Below are 14607 nucleotides of genomic sequence, written 5' to 3' on the forward strand. Positions count from 1 at the left end.
ATTATTGTTGAAAAGATATGTTCCAGCCAGGCTCTCGTGGCTCACAACTGTAATCCTAGCTACTCAGGAGGCTGACATTTAAGGATCACAGTGCAAAGCCAGCCTGGGCAAGAAAGTCTGTGAGACTCTTATCTCCAATAAAGTGGTGCTGTGGTTCAAGTGGTAGAGCACTAGCCTAGAGCTGAAGAGCTGAGGGACAGCACCCAGGCCCAGAGTTCAAGCCCCATGACCAACAAAGAAAAAAAAGTTATGTTCTTTCAAATACACAAATACAAATGTAAAGTGACATAGAATCTGAAGAGTTAAGCAAATCATATACCAACAAAGTTTTATCAACTGAATCAAAAGACTGGAGATATATAAGTTGCCTAAGAAAGATGTTAAGCAGCCATCTTTTTTAAATTGATAAGTTTTTTTTATTGTGAAAATACCGTACAGAGGGGTTAAAATTACATGAGCAAGGTAATGAGTACATTTCTTATCAAGCATTGTTGCCTCCTCCTTAGTTTCCCCTTACCATCTAGGCCCTTAATAAACACGTCAACAAAAAAAAGAGAGAGAAAGCTTGTTTAAAGAAGTAGTGATATATATACATATACATAGAGAGATATATCTACTATATATATGTATATATATGTATATGTATAGTGGATAAACAGATTCAGGTGCATCAAAAAATTCCAAGTGCAATTATTCAGAAGATGATTTCCCCAACATGTAATGAAATAAAACTGTCAAACCTTTTTTAAAAGATAGCTTGAAAAGCAACAAATGATAATCATCACTAATAAGGGAATTTCCATACAGATACTGGCAGTCACTACAAGCCAGCAGAGAATAGGATAATATATTTAAAGTAATGAAAGAAAAAATAAGTTACTCCCAAACTAGATTACCGTAACCAGCAAAGCTGTACTTCCTAAATGAAGATGTAAGACAAACTTCCACAAACAAAAGTGAAGGCTAGTCATAACTAGTAAATCTCTCTTATAAAAACAATAAAAGGAGTTATTTAAGTTGAAATGAAAGGATGACAATGAACAATATGAAAATGTATGAAAGTATAAACTTCCCTGGCAAAGAGCAATTTATAACCAAATTCAGAATGCACTAATACTAGAATAATGATTTATAAATCACCTTTTACTCTAGCAAAATGTTAAAAATTAAAGTGCTTAAAATAACCATAACTAATAATTTGGTAATGTGTATATACTGTAAAAAAGATGTAAATTAAGACAGCATTAACAAAAATATGTAAAAGTACAGAATATTTGTATGCTGATTTTTGTCAATAAAAACAAAGTGTAAGATGTTTTATGTAAATATCATGGGTAGTATTAAGAATACCTCACTCATCATACAAGAAATAAAATGAGTTAAATCATACCATAAAATCAATTAAAAGAGTGTAAAGAAGAGAATACAAGAGAACACAAGGGGAAAAAGTAACAAAATGGAAATACTATTCCCTTACTTTTCCTTTCCAATAACAACTTATTACCAATCTGATTATCCAAAACATGAATGGATTCCATTCTGTAATCAAAAAACAGAAAAGGTCTATGTGCTGTCTACAAGAAACTTGTGTAAGCCTTAAGACACACATAGAATCAAAGTAAAGAATAGAAAAAAAAATGGCAATTTAAGGTAACAGAGTTGTCTACAAAAGTCGATGTTCAGTCCAAATCTGTCATGAGAAAGGTAACCTTTTTCAATTCATTTAAAAGATATAACAGTTATAATAATATGTGCATCAACTATCAAATCAAATAAATATATAAGAATATACATTAATATACATTTAATATACATTAATATACATTTAATTTAGATCAATTTATTTACAGTTATCATATATTAGAAAAAAGTGAATTTAATCTGAGAAGCTATTTTTCCTCTGAAATTTAAAAGTTTATTGTTGGACTAAGAATTGAAATTCAAGAGAATGGGTACAAAGAGCTGAATTTAAATTTGACTAATTTTTTTTTGGCTAACATCTTTTATTTCAGCTCTTTATGTTTCTCAGCCTCTACACATTCCAGATTTTGAATCCTCTTGCCTCTGTCCTTCATAACAAACCTTTCATCAACCCCACTTAATTTTACAGTCTTTAACTTGGAGAGAAAAACATGAGAAAATATAATCTCTCTTTTTGTTCTCAATCTTCTATTCTGAATTAGGTAGAAATGAAAGACTTGGGAAAATAAGTAGGCTAATACAAATGTGCTTCATAGTTGTAGAAATGCAGGTATGTTTCATGGTTATAGAAAATGCCTGATCAAAGCATCTGATGCATTTTCTCAGGCTTCCTTGCTGCTGAAGGTATCTTGTGTGTAGCTAGGTTTATGGTATTCTTGCTTGTAGACTACAAAGAAACCCTGTGATTTAAAAAAATGTGCATATCACAATCATGCTCTCATTAAGTGAACTCACTTCAACTAGCTATACAATACTCAAATCGTGAATGTTTTAGTGTGAAATTGACATTTGTAGTTTTTTTGCTATGTTTGTGTGGTTAATTGGTGTTGTAGAATATATTAGCAAGGAGGGAGTTGCAACATTAAAAAGGTCTATATTTCTCACTTGCCAAACTATCATTAACCTATCTTTAAGCACACTAGCCCCATACGTAGAGAGAAATATCAGCAACCATGGCACAAAACATTTTTAAAGGCAGCAACTAAACCAGATATCCTCCTCACCATAAAGAAATGTAATTCTGAAATCTATACTTGAATTTAAATATTATATTTGATCAATTCAGATTACTACTTACCATTCAAATATGCAGTGTATGAACCTTATAAAATATATTTTGCAGATAACATGTTAGCAGAGTCATCAGGTAAATGAAAACTTAGATTGTGAAGAGTTCTTGGGCTTTTAAATTTTCAACATGTTTTCCTATTGGTTTCAGTACTTCCACAACTGCTGAACTCATTGCAATAAGAATATAAGAAACATGATCAGTTAAACTTTTCCTAGAGTTGGTTTCCTTCTGAATTCAGAGTCCACTATATACAGCATGAAGAAATTAATATTACACATTTGAATAAACATGAGAGTTGGTACATGATATATAAAATGAACTGTCAAGAATGATCCCCAATTTGCAGTCAGTGATTTTGACAGCTAAATATAGAGAATTTTTTTTCTCAAAGCATGAATTTCAGTAGTTGATGAGTACAAAAAGGTATAATCAAAACTTAGTCAAGTTAGAAAGAGGACATGGGATGAAAAACCCAAGGGAAAAATTTCTGAATCTGTTATTAACTTATGTGTGACATTTACCTCGTTATTTAACATCTTTATTTTTCTCATCTGAAAAGCAGTATTTTCTTCCTTACTAGAATCTTGTGAAGTTTAATTACTCATTGTGAACCACTTTGACTTCTACACCTGGAGAGTGTGGAAGAAATGCAAATTATTATTGTTGTTATGTATTATTTATTATTCTTTATCCAAACATAGTTCCAATCTCTGCAGGCTTACCTCTTGAGCTACAGAGGCAAATAAATAATAAATGCAGTGCTTCAGCAAATACCAGAATGGCCTTAATAGGAAATAGTTTAACAAATAATTCCAGAAAAATACTTTAATTTGCTCTTCTAGTAAAATCACCAGAAATCAAGTTCAAAAACTTGCCAGAAAAGCAACAAAATTTTATTCCTATTGACTAATTCCACTTTACTTTGAATTACTTAAATTTTCATTGAATGTAGTATTTTACATAATTGAAATAATGCTAATTTAAACTGACAACTTGTCCCATTGAAATTCCTTGTATGGCTAAAACTTCATTATTGGCAATTGTAGTTATTTTTAATTTTTAGAAAAATCTTCTTGTTCACATTCACACAATTCAAATTCAAACTGGTTGTTCAATTCATATGAATTAAATCACCTTGGTTTTTAATTATTAAGCATATATTCACTTTCTTTAAAGATAGTTTCATTTCCCTTTTATTAATCATTTTATAGTATGAATTATATTTTATAAAAGAATTTTTTATTAAAACAGCTCTACTGATAGAAAATTATAACAAGACAGTCAAATTAAGACCATCAAAATGCACCAGAGAAAGTCCTTTCTTTACTTCCTTCTTTCCTTTTGTTCTTTTTCCATACTGGGGTTTAAACTCAGAGCCTTATGTTTTTTGCTAAGGAGGTTTTTTTGATTTTGTTTTTGTTTTACCATACAGAGGAGTTACAATTACATGGGCAAGATAATGAGTACATTTCTTATCAAGCATTGTTGCCTCCTCTTTGTTTCCCCTTCCCATCCCTTCCTATACTCCCCCTCTTCCCCCCACCAAAGTTGTAAAGTTTGTTTTTTGACCCAATGACTTGTACATCTCATTTTTGCAATGGGCCCACCTGTATCCCTAGTTAATCAATTTGTTTTTTCCCTTCCCCTCCACAAATTATACAAACATCAAATACAGTGAAAGCAGGGGTTATACCATGGGGGAGGGACATACAAAGCAACATAGAAATCATCTATAAAGATGTTAGAAACAATTGCATGAAAGGAAAATAAAACAAAAAAAACATTTGAATACTTATATTGGGGTTAATTCCCCAACATCAACTTATCTGACCTTTTTGTTTGACTCAGTCATACACTAGTTATTGCAAATAAGGGAAACCATGGGACCTATGTTTCTTTGGGCCTGACTTACTTCACTTAATATAATTTTTTCCAAGTCTTTCCATCACATCACCCATATTGTCAGCCTTTCAAGTGGTGGAACATTTTTTATATTTTCTTATTGTAGAAATACTGTACAGAAGGGTTACAGTTACATGAGTAAGGTAATGAGTACATTTCCTATGGAGCATTGTTACCTCCTCCTTTGTTTTTCCCCTACCATCCCTTCCCTCCCCATCTCCCCAACTCCTCCCTCCCCCACCCCAAGTTGTAAAGTTCATTTTCAACATATTGCCTTGTTCATATCATTGTTACAGTAGGTCAACCTGTATCCTTATTTCAGCATTTTCTTATTTCCCTTCCCCTCCCCAGGTGGGGGGTGGGGGGAGGCGGGGAGGGATGGTAAGGGGAAACAAAGGAGGAGGCAAGGTTGCTTGATAAGAAATGTACTCATTACCTTACCCATGTAATTGTAACCCCTCTGTACAGTATTTTCACAATTAAAAATAAAAACAAATTAGAAAAATGTATATACAAGATGCAGGCATGGACATCAAATTCAGTGAAAACAGGGGTTATACCGTGGGGGAAGAACATACAAGAGAAACAAAAAATCACATAGTACATTTTAAATATGTTAAAAACAATACAAGAAAGAAAAAACCAGCTGTGTCGATATCTTGGGGCTCATTTCACTTAACATCATCTTATATGGCCATATATACATAGCTTTTGACCTTTTCTGCTTGTCCTAAAATTTATCTTAGTTATTGCAAATAAGGGAAAACACGGGACCTATGTTTTTTTGGGCCTGGCTTACTTCACTTAATATAGTTTTTTCCAGATCTTTCCATTTCCTAACAAATGGGGTGATGTCATTCTTTCTGATGGAGGAATAGAATTCCATTAGTATATTATATATATATATATATATATGCATATATATCCATTTTTGAGATGCCTGGTGAAGCCTGGACTGTCCATCTCCTATTTGTACTTCTCTTTGTCTCTGGGGCTGACAGTTGTATATAGCTTTCCCAGGATTAGTTGAAATGGAGTCTGTGAACTTTTATATCCATACCAGAATCAAAATACAATCTCCTGATCCTTGCCTTCCAACTAGCAAAGGAGTTAGTAATAGCCCAAGCTGGTCTTGAACTTGTGATTCTTGTGCTTTGTATTCTTTACTGTATTGGTTGCTATAATTCAGTACCAGGATCTGGTAAAATAATTTCTTAGCAGAATATGCTATTTGATAAAGAAACACTGTCATTTTGTTTTCTTCACATACTACTGAGATTGGATGAATTATCACATAATAAGAAGAGAAGTTGTAATTGATGCCAAAATTGTTATACAGGATAAGTTTACTTACTTGCATTTTGTGGTTAGGGCAGTTTTTGACATTCACATTATACATCTACTGTTTCTATCACTATACATATGTTGTCTGGCTCAAATATTTATATGCTAGATTTATTTTTGCTTTCTTAACATATATGGAAAAATTATTTTATATCACATGTAAAGAAATATTTTACCATGTTGTTAGGCATAAATTGTATAAACTGAGTTTACAAATTCATGAAATCTTCAAAATAGTTACAAATGGAAACTTTCATAAGTACCTCATCTCTTACAACTGTTCTGAATAACATGTAAAAATTCATTTATAATCCGGGTGCTAGTGGCTCAGGCCTGTAATCCAAGCTACTCAGGAGGCTGAGATCTAAGGATCGCAGCTCGAAGCCAACTTTTTTAGGAAACTTTGTGAGACTCTTATCTCCAATAAACTACTCACCACAAGTAGCAGCACTGTGGCTCAAGTGGTAGTGTGCTAGCTTTCAACAAAAGAAGCTCAGGGAGAGTGCCCAAGCCCAGAGTTCAAGCCCCAGGACAAGCAAAAAACAAGTCATTTATGTGTTTGTGCGGTGTGTGAATAAAATAATCATGTTTTAGCATTACAGGATGGAATAGGAGAAACCCTAGGTCTCCTTGGCTCAGGCTGAAATTTTCTGAATAGAGACCCGGAAACACAACAAATCAAAGAAAGGTTGGACAAATGGGATTGCATAAGGTTGCAGAGCTTCTGCAGGGCAAATGACATAGCTAGCAAGATCAATAGAAAGCCCACCGATTGGGAGAAGATCTTTACTAGCCATACAACGGACAAGGGTCTCATATCTAAAATATACTTGGAACTCAAAAAATTAAACCACCCAACAACAAATCCTCAAAGAAACAACTGCCTAATAAATAAGTGGGCGAAAGACTTAAAGAGAAGCTTCTCTGAAGAAGAAAGAAGGATGGCCATTAGACACATGAAGAAATGTTCAACATCCCTAGCCATAAAAGAAATGCAAATCAAAACAACATTGAGATATCACCTCACTCCAGTTAGAACAGCAAAAATCAAGAACTCTAACAACAACAGATGCTGGAGGGGATGTGGACAGAAAGGAACCTTACTTCATTGTTGGTGGGAATGTAAACTTGTTCAACCACTTTGGAAAGCAGTATGGAGGTTCCTCAAAAGACTTCACATAGATCTCCCCTATGATCCAGCAATCACACTTTTGGGCATTTACCCAAATGTATACAAACAAGACCACACTAAAGCTACCAGCACAACTATGTTTATTGCAGCATTATTTACCATAGCTAAGATATGGAACCAACCCAGAAGCCCCTCAGTAGATGAATGGATCAAGAAAATGTGGTATATATACACAATGGAATTCTATGCCTCCATCAGAAAGAATGACATTTCCCCATTTGTTAGGAAATGGAAAGGCTTGGAAAAAATTATATTAAGTGAAGTAAGCCAGGCCCAAAGAAACATAGGTCCCATGGTTTCCCTTATTTGCAATATCTAGTATAGGTATGAGTCAAGCGGAAAAGATCAGATAATGTGATGTTAGGAAAACGAACCCTTAAATATGTATTTTAATGTTTTCGTTTCTTTCATGCATGTGTTTCTAACGCATTTATAAGATTATTTCTTTGTTGCTTTGTACCTCCCTCCCCCACAGTGTAACCCCCGCTTTCACTTTATTTGATGTCAGTATAACATGTGGAGGAGATGGGGACAAACAAGTCGTTTAAGGATTCAGGTGGACCTGTTGTAACAAGGAGAATTACAAAATGTCATGTCAAAGCAAGCTTTACAATGTCAGTGTGTATGGGGGGGAGGGGGGTATGATTGGGTGGGGGGAGGGGGGAGGCTGGGAAGGGAGGTGAAGGGTAAACAAAGGAGGAGGCTGCAATGCTTGGTAAGAAATGTATGCATTATCCTGCCAATGTAATTGTAACCCCTCTGTACAGTATGTTCTCAAATAAAATAAAATAGTATTAAAAAAAAATCATGTTTTAGGCCTTAATTCCGTAGAAAAGGTTAAATTTTAAAGTAGCTCATTAATTCATCGAAATTCGATCAGTTGACCAAAATTACACAGAAATTGTTAGCCAGGTGCTGGTGGCTCACGCCTGTAATCCTTGCTGCTCAGGAGGCTGACAGCTGAAGATCACGGTTCAAAGCCAGCCTGGACAAGAAAGTCCATGAGACTTTTATCTCCAATGAACCACCAGAAAACCAGAAGTGGTGCTGTGGCTCAAGTGGTAGAGTGCTCACCCTCAGCTGAAGAGCTCAGGGACAGCTCCCAAGCCCAGAGTTCAAGCCCCACAACCAACTATGTGTGTGTGTGTGTGTGTGTGTGTGTGTGTGTGTGTGTGCCTTCTAAGTATTAGACATAATCCTAAAATCTAGAAGTAAATAGGAGGTACAACCGTATTTACACTGCACATGAATTTCAAGCCTTAATAACATGTTATTCATGTTATATGGATCAAATGTTCTACGGAATGCTCTAGCAGTCTTTAATTAGGTCATAAGTTCTAAAATCTCTGCTACATTTGGTCCTCCTAGGAATCAGCCTGGGATATAACACTGGGGAAGACCCCAGGCCCCTCTGGTCATCCAGAATGAAGTGAGAATAACTGCTGTTTGCCTAAGAATAGCATCAACATATATATCACTCTAAAACTACTGCCCAAATCTGAACTTTCAGATAGATAGATAGATAGATAGATAGATAGATAGATAGATAGATAGATAGATAGATAGATAGATGGATAGATAGATAAAACTGTCTCTCTATGCCAAACATTAGTTAAGAAACAAACAAGAGGTTTAAAGTCTTTTTGATAGAGTTGGTAATTTACCAATCAGTGTATTAAAACATAACCTACACTTACCTGTAGTAGAAAGGTGTGGAATGCTGAGTTGGGAATACAAACAAAATAGAATTGTGGCTCACTTGCTGTTCATGACAGAAGGTCTTCTAAAACCAAGGTTAGGGATATGGGTCACTGGATATTAAAAGTGATAAATGCTCACCTTTGGGTTCCCTTTCATGTTTTCATCAGTGCTTTCAAATATCTGTTCAGAAACAAAAATTCTCAGTCTTCCTCTTCACTTATTCCCAGATAGGACTTCTTTTCTTACACAATAAAGATGCTCCTCAGAAACATTTTGTCTTTAGAATTGATATCCTGATCAGAGTTTAATCAGGGAAATGAACAAGGCTGTCTAATTCTGATTCATATGATATTATTGAATATGACATTATTATCAGCACCAGAGTATCATCAGTTTTATATTTGATACTTTGCAAGTTAGTAAAAGAATGATGTTTTAGTAGTACTTAGAATTGAACTCAGGGCTCACACATCCTAAGCATATGGTCTACCACTTAAGCTGTGTACCAATTTTTTTGCTGTTTACTTTGTATTTCAGATCAGCTCTCTTTTGCCCTGCCTTGCCTTGAACCATGAGCTTTCTACATTTGCCTCCTGAGTAGCCAGGTTTATAGGTATAGTGCCAATATGATTGACTAGGAAAAGTAATATGCTTCCCAGTCCTAATTATATTTCCTAGTCCCTTCTTTTAGCAGATTTTGAAATATCAAAAACACAAGCTCGCTGGGCACTGGTGGCTCACGCCTGTAATCCTAGCTACTCAGGAGGCTGAGATCTGAGGATCGCGGTTCAAAGCCAGTCCGGGCAGGAGAGACCGTGAGACTCCTATCTCCAATAAACCACCAGAAAAACCAGAAGTGGCGCTGTAGCTCAAGTGGTAGAGTGCTCGCCTTGAGCTGAAGAGCTGAGGGACAGCGCCCAGGCCCAGAGTTCAAGCCCCATGACGGACAAAAAAAAAACAAACAAACAAAAACACAAGCTCTTACTTGAAATAAATAAATAATAAATAAATAAAATTTGCAATGCTAAAAATAGAATTTGCCATTTTTACACAGCCACTCTTTCTCTCTCTTTTTTTTCTCTTTCTTTCTTTCTATTTCTGTCTTTCTCTTTCTGTCTTTTTTCTTTCTTTCTTTTTTAAATAAGTTTTTTATTGTGAAAATACTGTACAGAGGGGTTACAGTTACATGAGCAAGGTAATGAGTACATTTCTTACCAAGCATTGTTGCCTCCTCCTTTGTTTTTCCCCTAGCATCCCTTCCCTCCCACCTCCTCAACTACACCCCACTCCAGCCTAAATTGTAAAGTTTGTGTTTCAACATACAGTGTTGCACATCTAATTGTTGCAATGGGTCAACCTGTATCCCTATTTAAACAATTTATTTTTCCCTTCCCCTCCCCAAATTATACCAACATCAAATACAGTGAAAACAGGGGTTATACAAAGTAACAAAAAAAATCACATGGTACCTTATAAATATGTTAGAAACAATAGCAAGAAAGAAAAAAACACTTGTGTCCCTATCTTAGAGATCATTTCATTTAACTTCATCTTATCTGACCTTTTCTGGTTGTCCCAGATATATACTACTTATTGCAAATAAGGGAAACCATGGGACCTATGTTTCTTTGCTCCTGGCATACTTCCCTTAATATAATTTTTTCCCAAGTCTTTCCACTACCTAACAAATGGGGCAATGTCATTCTTTCTGATGGAGGCATAGAATTCCATTGTATATATATACCACATTTTCTTGATCCATTCATCTACTGAAGGGCATCTGGGTTGGTTCCATATCTTAGCTATGGTGAATAATGTTGCAGTAAACATAGTTGTGCTGGTAGCTTTAGTATGGTCTTGTTTGATCATTTGGGTAAATGCTCAAAGGTGGGATTGCTGGGTCATAGGGAGCTCTATGTGGAGTCTTTTGAGGAACCTCCATACTGCTTTCCAAAGTGCTTGAACAAGTTTACACTCCCACCAACAATGCAGTAAGGTTCCCTTCTGTCCACATCCCCTCCAGCATCTGTTGTTATTAGAGTTCTTGATTATAGCCATTCTAACTGGGGTGAGGTGGAATTTCAATGTTGTTTTGATTTGCAATTCTTTTATGGCTAGAGAGGTTGAGCCATGTATCTATTGGCCATCCTTCTTTTCTCTTCAGAGAAGTTTCTCTTTAAGTCTTTTGTTGTTGTTGTTGTTGTCTGTTATGGTGCTTGAACTCTGGGCTTGGGCGCTATCTTTCAGCTCTTCAGCTCAAGGCGAGCACTCTACCACTTGAGCCACAGTGCCGGTTTTGTACTGGTTTATTGGAGATAAGAGTCTCATGGACTTTCCTGCCCGGGCTGGCTTTGAACAATGATCTTCAGATGTCAGCCTCCTGAGTAGCTAGAACTACAGACATGAGCCACCGGCACCCAGCTTATCTTTAAGACTTTAGCCCACTTATTTATCGGGTAATTGTTTCTTTGAGAATTTGTTGTTGGGGGATTAAATTTTTTGAGTTCCAAGTATATTTTAGATATGAGATCCTTGTCCATTGTGTGGCTAGTGAAGATCTTCTCCCAATCAGTGGGTTTTATTTTTATTTATTTATTTATTATTGTGAAAATACCGTACAGAGGGGCTGTGATTACAAGGACAAGGTAATGAGTGCATTTCTTACCAAGCATTGTTGCCTCCTCCTTTGTTTCCCCTTCCCATCCCTTCCCATCTCTCTCCCCCCCCTGCCAAAGTTGTAAAGATCATTTTCGACATAACATCTTGTACATCATATTGTTACAATGTATCCACCTGTATCCCTATTTAAACAACTTGTTTTTCCCTTCCCTTCCACAAGTTATACCAACATCAAATACAGTGAAATCATGGCTTATACTATGGGGAAGGGACATACAAAGCAACAAAGAAATATCTTATAAATATGTTAGACACAATAGCAAGAAAGAAAAAATATTTGAGTCCTTAACTTGGGGTTCATTTTGCTTAACATCAACTTATCTGACCTTTTCTGCTTATCTAAGACATATACTAGTTATTGCAAATAAGGGAAACCATGGGACCTATGTTTCTTTGGGCTTGGCTTACTTCACTTAATATTATTTTTTCCAAGTCTTTCTACTTCCTAACAAATGGGGCAATGTCATTCTTTCTGATGGAGGCATAGAATTCCATTGTGTATATATACCACATTTTCTTGATCCATTCATCTACTGAGGGGCATCTGGGTGGGTTCCATATCTTAGCTATGGTAAGTAATGGTGCAATAAACATAGTTGTGCTGGTAGCTTTAGTATGGTCTTGTGTGATCATTTAGGTAAATGCCCACAAGTGGGAATGCTGGGTCATAGGGGAGCTCTATGTGGAGTCTTTTGAGGAACTTCCATACTGCTTTCCAAATGATTGAACAAGTTTACACTCCCAACTCTTCAATGAAATTGAGAGAGAATGTTCAATACAGAACTCATTCTATGAAGCCATCATAACCTTCATCCCAACCAGGCAGAGACTCATCAAAGAAAGAGAACTATAGACCCATTTCTTTGATGAAAATTGATACAAAACTCAACAAAATTTTGGCCAATTGACTTCAACAATTCATCCAAAAAATCATGCACCACGATCAAACAAGATTCATTTCAGGGATGCAAAGCTGGTTCAATATACACAAATCAATATAATTCATCATATAAACAAGAGCAAGGATCAGAACCACATGGTTATCTCAATAGATGCAGAAAAAGCATTTGACAAGATCCAACACCCCTTTATGATGAAGGTTCTAGAAAAAAATAAAGGCTGTATATGACAAACCTATAGCCAGCATTACACTTAATGGTGAAAAACTAAAGCCATTTCCTCTTAACTCAGGAACGAGACAAGGATGTCCACTCTCTCCACTTCTCTTCAATTTTGTATTAGAATGCCTACCTACATCAATAAGACAAGATGCCAACATAAAAGTGATCCAAATAGGGAAAGATGAAGTAAAACTCTCCATCTTTGCAGATGACATGATCTTGTATTTAAAGAATCCCCCAGACTCCACTCCCAACTTACTCAAGCTGGTTCAAAACTTCAGCAAAGCAGCAGGGTATAAAATTAACCCTCAAAAATCAATGGCTTTTCTGTATGCCAACAATGAAAATAATATGGTTGAAATCAGGAAAGCAACTCCATTTGTAATAGCCCCACAAAAAATAAAATACCTAGGAATTAACTTAACCAAAGAAGTGAAGAACCTCTATGATGAAAACTTTAAAAGCCTGAAAATAGTCATCAAATCAGCTTAGTACTGGCACAAGAACAGACCTCAGGACCAATAGAATAGAATTGAAAACCCAGAAATGAACTCACAGACCTATAGCCATCTAATCTTTGATAAGGGATCTAAAAAAGTAGAATGGAAGAAAGACAGCCTCATCACTAAATGGTGCTGCAAAATTGGTTAATCACTTGTAGAAAACTTAAGCTAGATCCTTATATATCACCCTGCCCCAGAATCAACTCCAAATTGATCAAAGACCTCGGAGTCAAAGCAGACACTCTGAAAACATTACAGGATGGAATAGGAGAAACCCTAGTTCTCCTTGGCACAAGCCAAAATTTTCTGAATAGAGACCCGGAAACACAACAAATCAAAGAAAGGTTGGACAAATGGGATTGCATGAAATTGCAGAGTTTCTGCATGGCAAAGTACATAGCTAGCAAGATCAATAGAAAGCCCACAGATTGGGAGAAGATCTTCTCTAGCCATCTAATGGACATCTAAAATATACCTGGAACCCAAAAAACTAAATCCCCCAACAACAAATCCTCAAAGAAACAACAGTCCAATAAATAAGTGGGCTAAAGACTTAAAGAGAAACTTCTCTGAAGAGGAAAAAAGAATGGTCAATAGACACATGAAGAAATGCTCAACCTCTCTAGCCATAAAAGAAATGCAAATCAAAAGAACATTGAGATACCACCTCACCCCAGTTAGAATGGCTATAATCAAGAACTCTAATAACAACAGATGCTGGAGGGGATGTGGACAGAAGGGAACCCTACTGCATTGTTGGTGGGAGTGTAAACTTGTCCACAGGCTTTCTATTGATCTTGCTAGCTATGTCCTTTGCCATGCAGAATCTCTGCAGCTTCATGCCATCCCATTTGTCCAACCTTTCTTTCTTTGATTTGTTGTGTTTCTGGGTCTCTATTAAGAAATTTTCAGCCTGTGCCAGGGAGACCTAGGGTTTATCTTATTCCTTCCTGTAATGTTTTCAAGGTGTCTGCTTTGACTCCGAGGTCTTTGATCCATTTGGAGTTGATTCTTGTGCAAGGTGATAGGGTCCAGAGGAAGATAGGGGAGGAGAAGCTGGAAGCTAAACAAGCTCTCGCATAGAAAGCAGTTTTAGTGTTCCAGTGAACAGTCCTAGGCTAGAGAATCACACCAAGCGTGCCATCACAGTACAAAGAGCTTGGCCAGAGAGAGAAAATCCAGGCAGTTGGTGAAGAAGACAGCTTTCTTTCTTTCTTTCTTTCTTTCTTTCTTTCTTTCTTTCTTTCTTTCTTTCTTTCTTTCTTTCTTTCTTTCTTTCTTTTCTTTCCTTCTTTCTTTTCTTTTTCTTTCTTTCTTTCTTTCTTCCTTCCTTCCTTCCTTCCTTTCCTTTCCCTTCCTTCCTTCCTTCCCTCCTTCCTTCCTTCCTTCCTT

This window comes from Dipodomys merriami, unplaced genomic scaffold (genome assembly GCF_024711535.1).
Source record: "Dipodomys merriami isolate MVZ:Mamm:240054 unplaced genomic scaffold, mDipMer1.0.p SCAF_112, whole genome shotgun sequence".
NCBI lineage: Eukaryota > Metazoa > Chordata > Mammalia > Rodentia > Heteromyidae > Dipodomys > Dipodomys merriami.